This window comes from Miscanthus floridulus, chromosome 8 (assembly GCF_019320115.1).
Source record: "Miscanthus floridulus cultivar M001 chromosome 8, ASM1932011v1, whole genome shotgun sequence".
Lineage (NCBI taxonomy): Eukaryota > Viridiplantae > Streptophyta > Magnoliopsida > Poales > Poaceae > Miscanthus > Miscanthus floridulus.
This window is the reverse complement of record NC_089587.1, coordinates 9,523,973-9,539,486: the sequence shown is the minus strand read 5'-3', so window position 1 is coordinate 9,539,486 and position 15,514 is coordinate 9,523,973. Positions and strand designations below refer to the sequence as shown.

Genomic DNA, 15,514 nt, shown 5'->3' with positions numbered 1-15,514 from the left:
AGTGGACTAAAATCCTTTAGTCCTTTAGTCCAAAAAACTAGACTAAAGTGGACTAAAACTCTCTTTCACTCCCCTGCCCCTGTCATTATTGCGCCGAACCAACTCCCCTGCCCCTCCCGTTTCCCCGCCGCTCCTCCCCATTTCTGGTCCCTGCGCCGCCACCTTCCGCGTTGCTTTTCCCACTGCGCCCGTTCGTTCTCTCGTCGCCGGCGGCAGCTCCCGCCCGCCGGTACCTTCCCCGCTCTCGCCGGCCGCTCCCCCTCCCGTTTCCCCGCTTTTCCCGCCGCTCCTCCCCACGCCTGCTCCCGACGCAAGCACAGCATCCAGGTGTGGCCGCCCCCCACCACATCCTTCTTCCCCTTGCCTGATCCGCCGCCCAAGGCCCTCCCAATGCCGGATCCACGGCCTCCTTACCTCCCCACGCCGGATCGACCTCATCCCGGCCCTCCCCAACACCATGGACCACTACCGTGAATTTTTCTCTCAAGGTTCTTCATCGCAAGGTACTCAAAGCTTCCTCCCCTCCTAGGACACCGGCGATGAATATGATTTCGGGCCCTTCACCTCGCAGCCAGCTCACAGCCTCTCCGTTCATCGCCGACACATGGAAAACCTCGACCTGAACTCGTAGGCCGACGTGTTCCCCAACCTGGACTCATACCAGGAGTTCCTCTAGGCCGGGGATGATGGAGTGAACTATCCCCTTCCTCCTCGTGCCCCTATAGGCAGAGGGCTTGGTCGTGGCAGAGCTCGTGGAGGTCACCGGGCGAGGTCTGCTGGATCCACCGGAGGCAGAGTACAAGGACGCAGTGGAGCTGTTGGTAGCCGCGAAGGTAGAGGGGGGACCCGTGGGGGAGGTAGAGTTGGTGGACGCGGTGGTGGCCACAACTTCGACCATCCACAGGAAAATGGCAGTGGCACCAGTGAGGATGAAGATGAAGACTCCCAGGGGGTAAGCCACAACTTGGACCTGTTCCCTGTAGATGAATGTATGCTAGATTCTGTATGCTAGATGAATGTGATGCTGAGTATTTTTTTCATGCTTCTGAGTGCTAGCTATTTGTAGTTTTTTTGTGAATGCTAGCCACATATTCTGAATGTTAGATGAATGTGAATGCTAGCCACAAATGCTAAGTATTTTTGACATGCTGAGTTTTTTTCATGCTTCTGAGTGCTAGCTATTTGTGATGCTGAGTATTTTTTCTGAATGCTAGCCACAAATTCTGAATGTTAGATGAATGTTAGATGAATGATAGCCACACTATTTTTCAACCATCCACATTAGAGGGATACAGATTGCTGCCCTGTAGATGAATGTTAATGCTTCTGATTGCTAGGTGACTGCATATGACAAGGCGAGTTGGACCGAGGAAAACACTCATATTTACTGTGATCTAGCAGTTGAACAAATAAGGGCAGGGAATTGCTTGCATGGTACAATGTCACGTAGAGGGTATAATATGATGAGACAAGGTTTTCTATTAAAGACTGGACTAAACTTAAATGTCAAGCAATTGAGGAACAGATGGACTCAATGCAAGACTTTGTACTCCTTCTGGACTATGTTGAATACTAGTACCGCACTAGGTCGAAGACCTGATGGCACTATCATAGCATCAGCTACATGGTGGAAACGGGAGTTAGAGGTAACTGAATCAGTTTTCACTCCCATGTACTTTTTTCTTTATTGTTGCTACGTTTCTGATTACTTGTTTCTGTTTTTCAGAGAAGATCTGAATGCAAGAAGTTCATGCATGGTGTTCCTACTTATGTAGAACAACTTGTAGAGATGTTTCATGGGGTAATAGTTGATGGATCATCTTCTTGCATCCCTGGTTCTTCGCATCAACAAGAAGAGGTGTTGGCTGATGAGGAGGGTGAAGATCAAGAAGGAGAAGGATTTGTACATAGCCCACTAAGCAGTAACAGCCTCAAGAGAACAACTAGTACAGCAGACACAGCCACTAGTACAGCAGACACAGCCGTAAGTCCAGCTAAGAAGAGCAAGAGCCCAATGACGAAGATGTTCCAGGGGATTATAAGTGAGTTGCAGGTTAGTAGAAACAAGGATGAACAAGCACTGGTAGAAATGGCAAGACAGAGGGAGGAGGAGCTGGAAAAGAGGTAGAAAATGAGGGAGGAGTTACTGAAGAAACAGAGAATGAGGGAGGAAGAGTTCGAGAAGAGGCAGAAAATGAGGGAGATGGAGTCACAGAAGAAGAAGGAAGAGGCTCAAGAAGACATAAATAGATGCTTGTTTTTGGTCAAAGATGCTGGAGCAGGACCAAACACACAAGAATTTTATGTTGCAACAAGACTGTTTCATTCTGAGTACAACAGGATGGTCTTCAACATGATGGACACTAAGGAAGACCGACTGACTTGGCTAAAGAAAGCAGTCTAGGATTACAATAACTACTGAAGACCTTATGCTTAGGACTAGTTTGAAGACCTTATTATTCAGAACATGTTTTAAGACCTTTAATGCTTAGTCTTGTTTGATGGTGATGTTACTGTGTTAAGACTTGTTACTGTATTCAGAACATGTTTTAAGTCTGCTTTGTGGTTCTTGCTTTTGTGATGTTTTCTGATGATGCTTTGTGGTTCTAGAAGCAATTGAGAACACTGACATGTTCCTATTCCATCTTATAGGAAGAAGAAGATGAGTCTGATGATGATCAATGGGAAGAAGATGATAGAGATGATTATGATCGAAGAGTACAGACATACATATTCGAGTCTCAGAAGAAGAGGAGGAAAATCATAACCATAGCTGCTGCCTTGATGGGTATGTACCATTTTGACACTTACATGAACAAAGTGGCTTATAGAGTAGCTACAGAAAGTGGTTTTGATTGGGTTATGAGGACACTAGGAAGTAGGACAGCTTGCTTCAATATGTTTAGGATGAGTGAAGGTATCTTTTTGGGGCTCCATAGTGTGCTAGTTGGGTCATATGGATTGAAGTCCACTAGGAGAATGTCATCTATGGAGGCTTTAGGGCTATTTTTATGGATATGTGGTGCCCCTCAGTCTGTTCGACAAGCTAAAGATCATTTCACAAGGTCACTGGAGACAGTATGTAGGAAGTTTGATAAAGTTCTACAGAGTGTAACCAAGCTAGCAGTTGATATCATTAAGCCAAAGGACCCACAGTTTAGGATAGTCCATCCTAGATTGCAAGCTCCTCGCTTTACACCGTTCTTTGACAGTTGCATTGGAGCAATAGACAGGACACATATCCCTGTTGTAGTACCAACTAGCAAGGTAGTACAACATACGGGACGACATGGATATACAACTCAAAATGTGATGGCTATATGCGACTTTGATATGAGGTTTACTTTTGTCGTGGCGGGATGGCCTGGATCAGTACATGATATGAGGGTATTCAAAGATGCCATTGACAAGTTTGGAGACAAATTTCCACATCCACCTGAAGGTATTGACTTTTTCTTTTCTATGTTGTCTCATTAAAGCAATACTTGGCATGTGACTTGCATAAACCATTTGACTGCTATGTGTAGGAAAATTCTACCTTGTTGACTCGGGTTACCCAAATCGACCGGGTTATCTTGCACCGTACAAGGGAACTAAGTATCATATCCTAGAGTTTAGACAAGGACCAGTGCCAAGAGGTAAAAAAGAACGGTTTAATTATGCTCATTCTTCACTTCGTAATGTCATTGAGCGGTCATTTGGAGTTTTAAAGATGAAGTGGAGGATATTGCTTGACCTACCTAGTTATCCTATGCCAAAGCAAAGTCAAATAATTATTGCGTGCATGGCACTACACAATTTCATTTGAGATAGTTATTTGGGGGATGCGGACTTTGATTTGGCTGATAGTGACGAGAACTTTGTTCCACTCTCGGAAGCATCGTCTTCTCAAGTATCTAATACACGTCATGGAGATGAAGATCACACCATGAATCAATTCTGTGATTTGATAGCCGATGGGTTGTTCAATAGAGCATAGATGTCTACTGTTTAATGGTGATGTTATGTTTGTCGTGTGCTACTATTATATGGACAATTTCCTTCATATCGCCTGGGACCTTCATATCGCCTGTTTGAATGTGTATGACGTTTTGTATGAACATTTTCATATCGCCTGTGACCTTCATATCGCCTGGGACCTTCATATCGCCTGTTTGAATGTGTATGACGTTTTGTATAAGTGTTTGAATGTGCATGACGTTTGTATGAGTGTTTGATAGTGATGAGAATGTTTTGTATGAGCAAGGTCTTGGCGCTAGGACCTTTATATCACCTGGGACAGCAGGGTCTTGGCGCCACCGTGACTTTATGTTCTTGTTTTTCTCCACTGTTTTGGCTCCAGTACATGGTCTTGGCGCCTGGACATTTCTCAACGGTTTTGGCGCCAGTAGCGTGATCGCAGGGGTAAATGAGTCATCCTACCACAACATTTATTACTTTTAGTCCATACTAGTTTAAGTAACCAAACAGTACTTTAGTCCATGGACTAAAGGTGGACTAAAACTTTAGTCCATGGACTAAGGAACCAAACAGGCCATTAGTCTGCTGATGAACCGTCCGAGAGTGAAGAGATTTTGCAGGAATTGTATTAGTTTGTTTGAGAAAAATTTTATGCAATGTAGTATATATGATCGCTATCAGCTACTACTACGTACACTCCATTGGTTATTAGGTTAGGCACTCGTCAGATGGCTTTCAGTCGAAAAAGACAGTTACGTGTGCCATCGATCCTCTAACTAGTTCCTAGTGTTTGGCTGTTTGCTCCTCCTCAGAGACTCTATCGCTCTTGGTTTGGAAGTGGATTTGAAGCTTTGACCTCCCCCTTACCGAAAAACATGGAAGTACCACTGCCTACGTTCGTCGCAATTCTAAGACATATTAGAACCAATTTTTATTTAATTAGGTTTGTCCACCATTATTCTTAAGTACTCTTACATAATTTTTTCCTGAATTGAAATCTTTAATTAGGGCATCCATTGAAGCTAACTATTATCTATGTGGCTATGTTAGCTCAAAGAACCAACTAATAGCTATTTGTTATCTAGACGGTTAGTACGACACTAATTGGCTTATTAGTTGAGAATCCAGATGAGACCTAAGTTATTGTCAGCAATTAATTATTAGCTTCATGTGATCCAAGTGTTAGATAATTAGGTATTTTCATGGTCAATTTAATCCAGAAATAAAACATCAGTAGGTTCGTGACAACATATATGTGCATGTGTATATCGCTAACAAATGCTACAGCATGCAAGTATGACATACCGATCGATACAGTAAGTACACAAAGTACAGTAATCAGAAAGTTAAGAGTGTACCCAGCGGAGGGTCCCATGACGAGGGCATCAGAGGCTCCATTCGTACTAGATATAGTGCGTTGCTTGAAGTCGTGGACTACAGTCGATGCAGGAAGGTGTTCGCAGTGCAGTCCCATGAACGATCACCAGGAAGAAGACACCTTGTTGTTCCGCGAGCGATCACCAGAAAGAAGATGTCTGTGATGTGGACGAGAAGTTGCGGAATCGCTCCACAAAAATCTAATCGCCGCATACCCCATGCAAGGTTCGTAGGCGGACGAGGGTTCTAGAGGCACCTGCTCTCCCGTTACTCCGTTGCCGTAGAGGTACAGGACGGTAAAATCCAAAGGGCGGCTGAGATGTGGTCTCTTGGTCTCTCAAAAGTGAAGCAGAAGATTGGACTGACGGAATACTTCTACTTCTATGCCTGCGGCAGGGAGGGAGAAAGCCAGCGGAGGAACTCAGGAGATAGAGACACGAAAAGACGATAACTGGCGCAATCAACTCGTCTCCACCATAAAGAAGAGAAACTCCCGTAATTATGTGGAATAAGTGGCAAAATCTGGCCACGCCCGTCCGTCCGCTCGCTCGCTCGCCGCCCGCCTGCCACCGCCTTTGCCCCGCCCGGTCCACGCCCATGCCCATGACCATGCCTCAGCCTGGCCCGGCCGATGGCGTCAGCGGCAGCGCGCGCGTGTGGCACTCCTGTGTCCTTTTCTCAGCTTCTCAATTAAGATGGATAATTTCCAACCAAATAAGCTGAGTCAACATTCAGTTAAAATCTCATACGGTATTAAACCATACAACGCTTAATGTTATGGACCATAGAGTTTTATTTGATTTATTAAATATTATATAGGCCAAACCCATAATATGTCCAACAATCCCCACCAAACTGTAGGGTTTGTAACAAAGTAGTCTCAGAACCACACATTTCTTTTATATACCAGTGTTTCGATAGAGACTGTTAAGTTGAACATCCATCTAGAGTAATAGTTTTACTCAGTCACAACTGAACAATTGACTAAGCCTTAAATTGATAGTTTTATGTGAGGTGAAAGTCACTAAAGTCCTTAGCTAATACTAGGCTACAAAAGGCAACACCTCTATTTGAAGCATATAAGTCATACTCCAGTGTCTTTCATGAGTATTTAGAGATCACTCAAATCTCATAGACTATGACCAGCAGTCTGACTCATATAGGTGTGTTCCTCAAAAGATGTTCTATAGGACAACATCTTTGCTTTAGCAAGTCACTTGGAACACATTAAGATAAAAACCAACCTACCCTATAGAAAGAAAAGATATGCATCAGAAATGAGTCTTACTAAGGATCTTTCCTCATAATTTACTACTAGCTTGTTTCACCATCCTACTTCACGGGATCTCCGATCACATAGAACAGGTTACCACTATAGTAAATTTCATGTGGGTCTCAAACCCATCTCTCTCGATGCACTTTCTATTACATTGCATGACAGACCCTTAGTGAATTGATCTACCAGATTGTTAGATATGTGAATATAGTCCAACGCTATTACTCTAGAGTTTCTCAATTTTCTAACAAATTTTAGTCATCTCTTAACATGCCTTGTGAACTTCATGTTATCCTTAGAACTGTTAACCTTCATAATCATAGTCTCGTTATCGCAGTTCATAGAAATAGCCGGTATGGATTTTTCAACAACCGATAAATCCATAAGGAGATCATAAAGCCACTCGGCCTCAGAGCCAGCGGTGTCTAATGCTGTGAGTTCTACTTCCATTGTAGACTTCGTTAAAATAGTCTGCTTACAAGACTTCTAGAAAACAACACCACCTCCAAGCGAAAACACATATCCACTAGTGGCATAAAGCCCATCAGCATCAGAGATCCAGTTGGCATCACAATAGCCTTCTAGCACCTTTGGATGTCCGGTATAACGAATACCATAGCTCATAGTGCCTTTTAGATAATGCATCACCCTCTCAAGAGCACGCCAGTGATCATCTCCCGGGTTTGACACAAACCGACTCAGCTTGCACACAACAAATGAGATGTCAGGCCTTGTTGCACTAGCAAGATACATGAGCGAACCAATGATCTAGGAATATCTCAATTGATCCCTTGCTATTCTCCAATTTTTTCTCAATAGCACACTAGGGTCATAAGGTGTAGGAGTAGGTTCACAGTCACTAAACCTAAAGCGACTTAGCACCTTTTCCGCATAGTGAGATTGTAACAGAGTTACCCCACCATCACTTTCTCTTAGAAGCTTGATATTAAGAATAACAGCAGCCTCTCCCAAATCTTTTATTTCAAAATTATTAGATAAAAATTCCTTCACTTCCTCAATCACTTTGAGGCTAGATCCAAAGATCAGTATGTCATCAACATATAAGCACAAAATAACTTCTTCACCCCCACCATACTAATAGTACACATATTTGTCAGCTTCATTCACCACAAAGCCAATAGATATTAGAGTTCTGTCGAACTTCTCATGCCACTGCTTAGGAGCTTGTTTTAGGCCATATGGTGACTTTAATAATTTACACACCTTGCCTTTTTGACCATTTGCTACAAACTCATCTGGCTGATCCATATAGATCTCCTCAAGCTATCTTAATGTCCATTTGATGAACGATAAGACCATAAGAGGCTGCCAGGGAAAGCAAAACTCGAATTGTAGTCAATCGGGCAACCCATGAATAAGTATCAAAGAAATTATCACCTTTCTTTTGAGTATAACCCTTGGCCATAAGTCTTGCCTTGTACCTCTTGATAGTGCCATCAGGCCTAAGCTTTTTCTTAAACACATATTTGCACCCTATAGGCTTGCACCCATAAGGACGATCAACTATTTTGCAAGTTCCATTAGACATAATAGAATCCATCTCACTCTGTACTGCTTCCTTCCATAAGTCAATATCAGGAGAGGAATATGCCTCTTCAATGGTCGTTGGTGTGTCATCCACAAGGTACATAATATAGTCATCACCAAAAGACTTTATAGTCCTCTGTCTCTTACTTTTTCTAGTGACCATAGTGCCATCCTCCTTAGGATTTTGCATATAGGGTTCCTCAATTTATTCTATCGGAGTAAAATTTTTATGCTCATGGGGAATTATAAATTCATGACCAGTCATGCTAGGTGTATTTTTTATGGAAAATTCATTCTAAAAAAATATAGCGTCTCTAGATTCCATGATTGTATCAACAACCATCTCAGGAACACTAGAATTTATAACTAAAAATCTATAACCCACATTGTGAATAACATAACCAAGAAAAACACAATCAACAGTCTTTGATCCAAGCTTTCGCTTTTTGTTTATTGGCACATTCACCTTTGTCAAACAACTCCAAGTTCACAGGTAAGAGAGATTTAATCTCTTCTTCTCCCATTCCTCGAATAGTGTAATTTCTTTGTTCTTTGTGGGCACCCTATTTAGGACATAACACGCTGTCAATATAGCCTTACCCCACCATTCCTTAGATAGTCCCACAGTTTCTAACATGACATTAACCAAGTCAGTTAGGGTGCGATTCTTTCTCTCTGCAATCTCATTGGACTATGGTGAGTATGGTGGTGTTCTCTTATGAATAATTCCATGCACCGCGCAAAACTCAAAAAATTCATTTAAGAAATATTCTGCCCCACAATCGGACTGCAAACGTTTGATTTTCTTCTCAAGTTGATTTTCTACCTCAGCTTTATAGACTTTAAAATAATACAATGCTTCATCTTTAGTTTTCAATAAGTATACGTAGCAAAATCTAGTACAATCATCTATAAAAGTCATGAAGTATCGTTTACCGCCTTTAGTCAATTCGCCATTCATTTCGCATAAATAAGAATGAATGAGCTCTAATGGTGCCAAGTTCCTCGCCTCAGCAGCCTTGTGAGGCTTGCGTGGTTGCTTCGATTACACACACCTGATACTTAGAATCTTTGACTAAGTTAAATTTTGGGATTAAATACACATTTGCAAGCTGCTTGAGACAGCCAAAATTAATGTGACAAAGTCATGAATGCCATATATTCGACTCATCCAAAATATTAACATTGTTCACTACTTTATTACACACATCATCAAGCAAAGATAAGCAGAATAAGCCTCCGCAATCATAACCTTTTCCAATAAATATTCCATGTCTTGACACAACACACTTATTGGACTCAAGCACAATTTTAAAGCCATCATGACACATTTAAGAACCACTAACAAAATTCTTCTCGATGGAGGGGACATGCTGCACGTTCTTTAATAGCACCATTTTTCCTGAAGTAAACTTTAGAACGACCGTACCAACACCAAAAACATGTGCATGCGAACCGTTTTCCATCAGCAAGGCTCCAGTCCCGCTGGCCTGATATGAAGTAAACAAAGAAACATCAGCACACACATGAATATTAGCACCGCTATCCATCCACCACTCAGGTGAAAGATAAACTGAAAGAACAAAAGGTAAAGAATTACCATACCCAGATGTTCCTCCTCCAGTCTTGCTAATCATCATGTTTGTTGATTTCTTTTCTTGCTTATATTTGCGGTTTGGGCACGCACTTGTCCAATGCTCATCACTCCCGCAAACAAAGCAATCTTCACCTTTCTTTTTGTTTTTCTTCTTAAACTGAGCAATTTGCTTAGGCTTTGTATTGTTGTTCTCTTGCATGTTCTTCTTCTTTTTATTACGGGATGCAAATGAGTTTTTCTTCTGCAGCATATTGGCAGCGGAAGACTCAACTCCTTTTCTATAGTTGTCTTTTGCTCTCACCCTCTCCTCAACATCAAGAGATCCAATAAGCTCAGCCATACTAAACTCTTGTCTCTTATGTTTTAGAGAAGTAGCAAAATCCCTCTAAGAATGTGGCAGCTTAGCGATTATACCGCCAGCCACAAACTTGTCGGGCAACAGACATGAAAAATGTTCTAGTTCCTTTGCTAGCACCTATATCTCATGAGCCTATTCCACTACAGAACGCTTTTCAACCATTTTATAGTCATACAACTGCTCCATAAGGTATAACTCACTACCAGCATCAGAAACTCCAAACTTTACCTCAAGAGCATCCCATAACTCTTTGCCTGATGTGCAAGATATGTAGTTTTTCTCATACTTACTATGAAGTGCACTAATCATGGCGTCTTGAAACAGGTTATCGGTAGCCAAGAACTTTTGCTCCTCCTCAGGAGTAAATTGTTTAGGCTTCCCCTATGCGGCGTGATAGCAGTTCATAGCAGTCAACCACAACACCATCTTGGCACGCCATATCATGAAATTCTTGCCATCAAAATTATTTGGCTTCAAAGTAGCAGCAAAACAACTAACAGAAAATTGCCTAACATTAGGTTTTTGGATTGTTAGATAATTAGGCATTTTCATGGTCAATTTAATCCAAAAATAAAACATCAGCAGGTTTGTGACAATATATATGTGCATGTGTATATCACTAACAAATGCTACAACATGCAAGTATGACATACCGATCGATATAGTAAGTACATAAAGTACAGTAATCAGAAAGTTGAGAGTGTACCTAGCGGAGGGTCCCATGCCGAGGGCATTGGAGGCTCCATTCGCACCAAACATAGTGCGTTGCTCGAAGTCATAGACCACAGTCGATGCAGGAAGGTGTTCGTATTGTAGTCCCACGAACGGTCACCAGGAAGAAGACACCTTGTTGTTCCATAAGCGATCACTAGGAAGAAGATGTGTGCGATGTGGACGAGCAGTCGTAGAATCGCTCTCCAAAAATCTAATCATCGCACCTGCTCTCCCGTTACTCCATGCGCATAGAGGTATGGGACGAGGAAAGCCAAAGGACGGCTGAGATGTGGTCTCTCAGAAGCGAAGCGGAAGATTGGACTGACGAAAGACTTCTACTTCTACGCCTGCGGCAGGGAGGGAGAAAACCAGTGGAGGAACTCAGGAGACGGAGACACAAAAAGATGGTAACTGGCGTAATCAGCTAGCCTCCACCATAAAGGAGAGAAACTCCCATAATTATGTGGAATAAGTGGCAAAACCTGGCCATGCCCGCCCGCCTATCACGGCCATGGCCCGGCCCTGGCCCGGTCAGCGGTGTGCGCATGTGGCGCTCCTGTGTCCTTTTCTCAGCTTCTCAATTATCGATGTTTCACCACCGATAGCCTGCCACGAGGGTACCCGGGCAGTTTGTTCGGGCTTCAGCGTATGGAGAACTCAACGGTAAACACAAGAGATAGTCGATTTATCCTGGTTCGGGCCCTCGACCATGATCCAGTAATAGCCCTACGTCCAGTCGACGTTAGCCTTTGCGTTGTATTGATTGTAAAGTGTTGTGTTGTGTTGTGTGTTCTGTCTCTCGATCTAAGAAGCCCTGCCCTCCTTTATATAGTTAGGAGGCTAGAGTCCTAGTCGATTTAAAATGTAGAGTCCTAGTAGGATCACAGGGTTGTATTACTACTAGGATTACATGGGAGGAATCCTAATCAAACTAGATCTCCTCTCTTCCTTGCGGTGTATCCCATGGGTCCTGTATCGACAAGCCCCCGAGCACTTCATGGTTGAACTCTAAAAGCCTTGTCTTGTTCCTCCAGGTCTTGCTGAGCAGGAACAAGCGTCATCCGAGTGCTTTCTTGAGTGAAACCATGTAGCATTTCTTAGGATCTTCGAGTGGTGTGTGCCTTTTTGAAGAAAAAAGTACTCCTATCTGGGTGTAGCCCCAAAGCCTCTTGCTATTTGGAATAAGGAGCTAGAGAGTCTTGTCTTGAAATTGCTCTAATTCTTTGTCGAAAGGCTTTCGAGCATACACCCGGGTTCTTTATAAAAAAACTCAGATATAGCTAGGTCTAGGTTCTTTTTGTCGTTAGTCTTTGAAGTGTTTTGTCTTGAAGAAGTCTTCTTGGTGACGTGTGCTTTTTTCAAGGAAAAAGTGCACTAACTGAGTGTAGCCCCCGAGCCTCTTGCTATTTGGAACAAGGAGCTAGAGGGTCTTGAATCTTATGTTGTTCAAAAGAGCTGGAAAACCTCTTCTGTTGCAGCCCCCGAGCGTATATCCGGGTTCTTTTACCAAAAAAGAACTTGAGTGCAGGGTCTTGGCATATTCTATGGTAGTCTACTATTGTCAGATGCGGTTGTATGGTAGTGGTTGAGTGTAAATGTCGTTTATTCACGAGTTGTACAGTGTTGGCATATCCTTTCGAATATGCTTGTCATTGAGTACTGTTCCTTCACGCCTGGCTAGGTGGCAATTTCAAGTTTGTCTACTGTCAAGAAGTCTCATCAATCGAGTACTCGTCCAGGTACTCAAGTTATAGGTAGCGTGCTCCTAGGTGAGCATATTGATATGTTTTGTCTTTTTGTTGTTTGCTTTTGCCTCTTAACCGAGTACTTTTCTTTTTCTTCTTTTACAGATGGCGCTGTGGCTGCCATGCTTGAGAGTGAGGAAGAGGAGGAGGAGGATGCGGCCCTTGTTACTAATCGGTGAGTTGTTTTCCTATTTTTCTGCTGTTGAACACTTCTTTCTGTTCTGACTTTGACCTTGTTCTCTTGTAGTAAGCGGTCGTTGACCTCGAGTTCTTCTGGAGCTCTGGTACCGACCACGCCACTCTAATTGCAAGGTGGTGGTGATATTTTTGCTGCCATAGTTCCCCCTCTTAGGTATTCTATTGGTCTTGGGGGTTTCATGAAGAAGAAAATAGCTAAGTGAGTGAATCCTGGTTATGTTTCTCTGCTTCTATTTTTCCTCTTCTCTGATTCATATTCTTATCATCAATTTTCTTTATCATTTTGCAGGCCTTCGCCTTCCCTCAACCCTCAGTTGACTTCTTTTTAGTCTTCTGGTGTGCCCCTGTGTTCTGAGTCTCTAGACTCAGAATGTGCGGTCGGTGAGGTTGCTGTGAGGGTGACAGGTTTCTTCGGTGATCCTGATTTGCTTACTCTAGAGGTGACCGTGGCCACGACGATGGAGCCATCTGGGGAGGTAGCTGGGGCTTCCCAGGGTATGGCTCTAGTCTTGTCTTCTTTGCCTTAGTCGGCTTCTCCCTCTGCTCCTCTTCCTAGTGGCGTTCAGCGTCTGGATGATGATGTGGTGCAATAATTCAATGCCACTCATCGGTTGTCAGAGCTAACCGCTGCCTGGGGGACCCTCGCGACTTCTTTTGGTGAAAAACTTCAGGTAAGTCTTTTCTGAAGTCCTTTCTTTGGATGTTCATCGTTCTTTTGTTCTTATGCTCTTCTGTTCTTATGTCTTGTTTTTCTCTTTCTATTTTTTTTGCTCAGTCTTTTTCTCGAGACCATACCGGCTTCCTTTTCTCATCTAAAGCCGAGAAAAAGTTGTCTTCTGAGGTTAGTGCCCTAAAACAGAGCTTGATCTCTGTTGGGCCGAGATGGAGACCGAGCGTCAAACGCACCAAAAGGAGGAGAAAGCTCTTCGTGCCTAGGTGGTTGAGGCAGGAAAACAAAGGGATGCAGCTGTAGAGGTCATGAAGAATGAGTGCAATGGTATTGCGGGTTCTTTTTGTTTTCTCTTGTATTCAAATTTCCCTTTATGCTGACTTGTTTTTGATGCCTGGTTTAGCTCTCCGAGTTGAAAAGCAGAGGCTCTCGGAGGGTATTGAAGAAATGAAGACACTCGCTCACAATAGTCACAACAGGGCTAAAGAGGTAATTACTCATGCTGAAGAAGAACTTGCGCTTGACAAGTTGATTAGGCGTGGAGCTGACAGAGATCTTGTGCAAGCCCAAAAAATAGTTGAAGCCTTGACTGGTAAGTTGGCGATGGCTACTGAGAATTGGAATGCTTTGTGGAAATCATTTCGATCAGTAGCCGATCTTCTCCGGACTCCATCGGATGATGGTCAATCTTGGGCTCAATTTATTCCCCAGGTTCCGACCCATTTCCAGGAATTCATGAAGAGATGTGCCCACCTATGTACCAGAAATGTTCTTGCTTAGGTCCAGGTTCTTGCTCCGAAGATGCCCCTGTCCAAGATTGTGGAGGAAGCCGTGAGTCAAGAATATCTTGATGATGTTGAAAAGATGGAGCCTGAGGTCGAAGATTTGGCTAGGAGGATTATAGACAATCTTGATATTGACATTTCTTCTCCTGATGGCGATGCTTGATGTATTTTGACTTTAGTACTCCAAGCTCTATAATAAGGATATTATACTTCTTTTTTGAATGAAAATCCTTTATTTTTTGTTGATGTCTTCTTTGCCTGGATGTCTTTGATTTAGTCAAGTGTTTGTCATGCTTTTGACCACGCTGTGTAAACAACTTGGTATTTTTAGATCATTGTCTTGACAAACTTTCTTGATTTGTCGAGTGCTTGTATGGCTACCATATGTGCGTTGTAAACAACTCGGTTTTAGTAGATCATTGTCTTGACAAACTTTCTTGATTTGTCAAGTGCTTGTCTGGTTTTCATATGCGCCGTGTAAACAACTCAGTATTTGTAGATCATTGTCTTGACAAACTTTCTTCACTCGTTGAGTGCTTGTCTGGCTTTGTTCTGGTTGTAGAAATGTCTTTGGATTGGTTTGGGTGTTAGCCTATTAGCTACCCTCATCGATGGGCTCAAGCATCTTTTGAGCTCTTTTGCTCTCAGCCGGTATGCTCAGGAGTGATTTCAGCTATTTTTGCTTTTTGGATCGGGTGTCAGCTTATTAGCTACCCTCATCGGTAGGCTCAAGCATCTTTTCAGCTCTTTCGCTCTCAGCCGGTATGCTCAGGCGTGATTTCAGCCATTTTGCTTTTGGATCGGGTGTCAGCTTATTAGCTACACTCATCGGCGGGCTTAAGCATCTTTTCAGCTCTTTTGCTCTCAGTCGGTATGCTCAGGCATGATTTCAGCCATTTTGCTTTTTGGATCGGGTGTCAGCTTATTAGCTACCCTCATCGGTGGGCTCAAGTATCTTTTCAGCTCTTTTGCCCTCGGCCAGTATGCTCAAGCATGATTTCAGCCATTTTGCTTTTTGGATCGGGTGTCAGCTTATTAGCTACCCTCATCGGCAGGCTCAAGCATCTTTTCAGCTCTTTTGCTCTCGGCTGGTATTCTTAGTGAAAACAACTCGGGAAGATTCGTAATAAGACATTTGTTGTTGAGGAAAACCATCTTTATTGATCATGATCGTTTACATGGTTATTGAAAACAACTGGTGGAAATCCATAATAATACACGTATTGTCACGGAACACCATCTTTTTTTATCTCTTGTGGCTTGTATGTGTATTCTTCCTTGATTTG

General features: G+C 42.9%; 1 pseudogene; it reads left to right on the top strand.

The window, feature by feature from the left end:
- The first annotated feature begins 2,131 nt into the window (after nucleotides 1–2,131).
- LOC136468534 (uncharacterized) lies at nucleotides 2,132–14,391 on the top strand (annotated as a pseudogene).
- The last annotated feature ends 1,123 nt before the right edge of the window (nucleotides 14,392–15,514 follow it).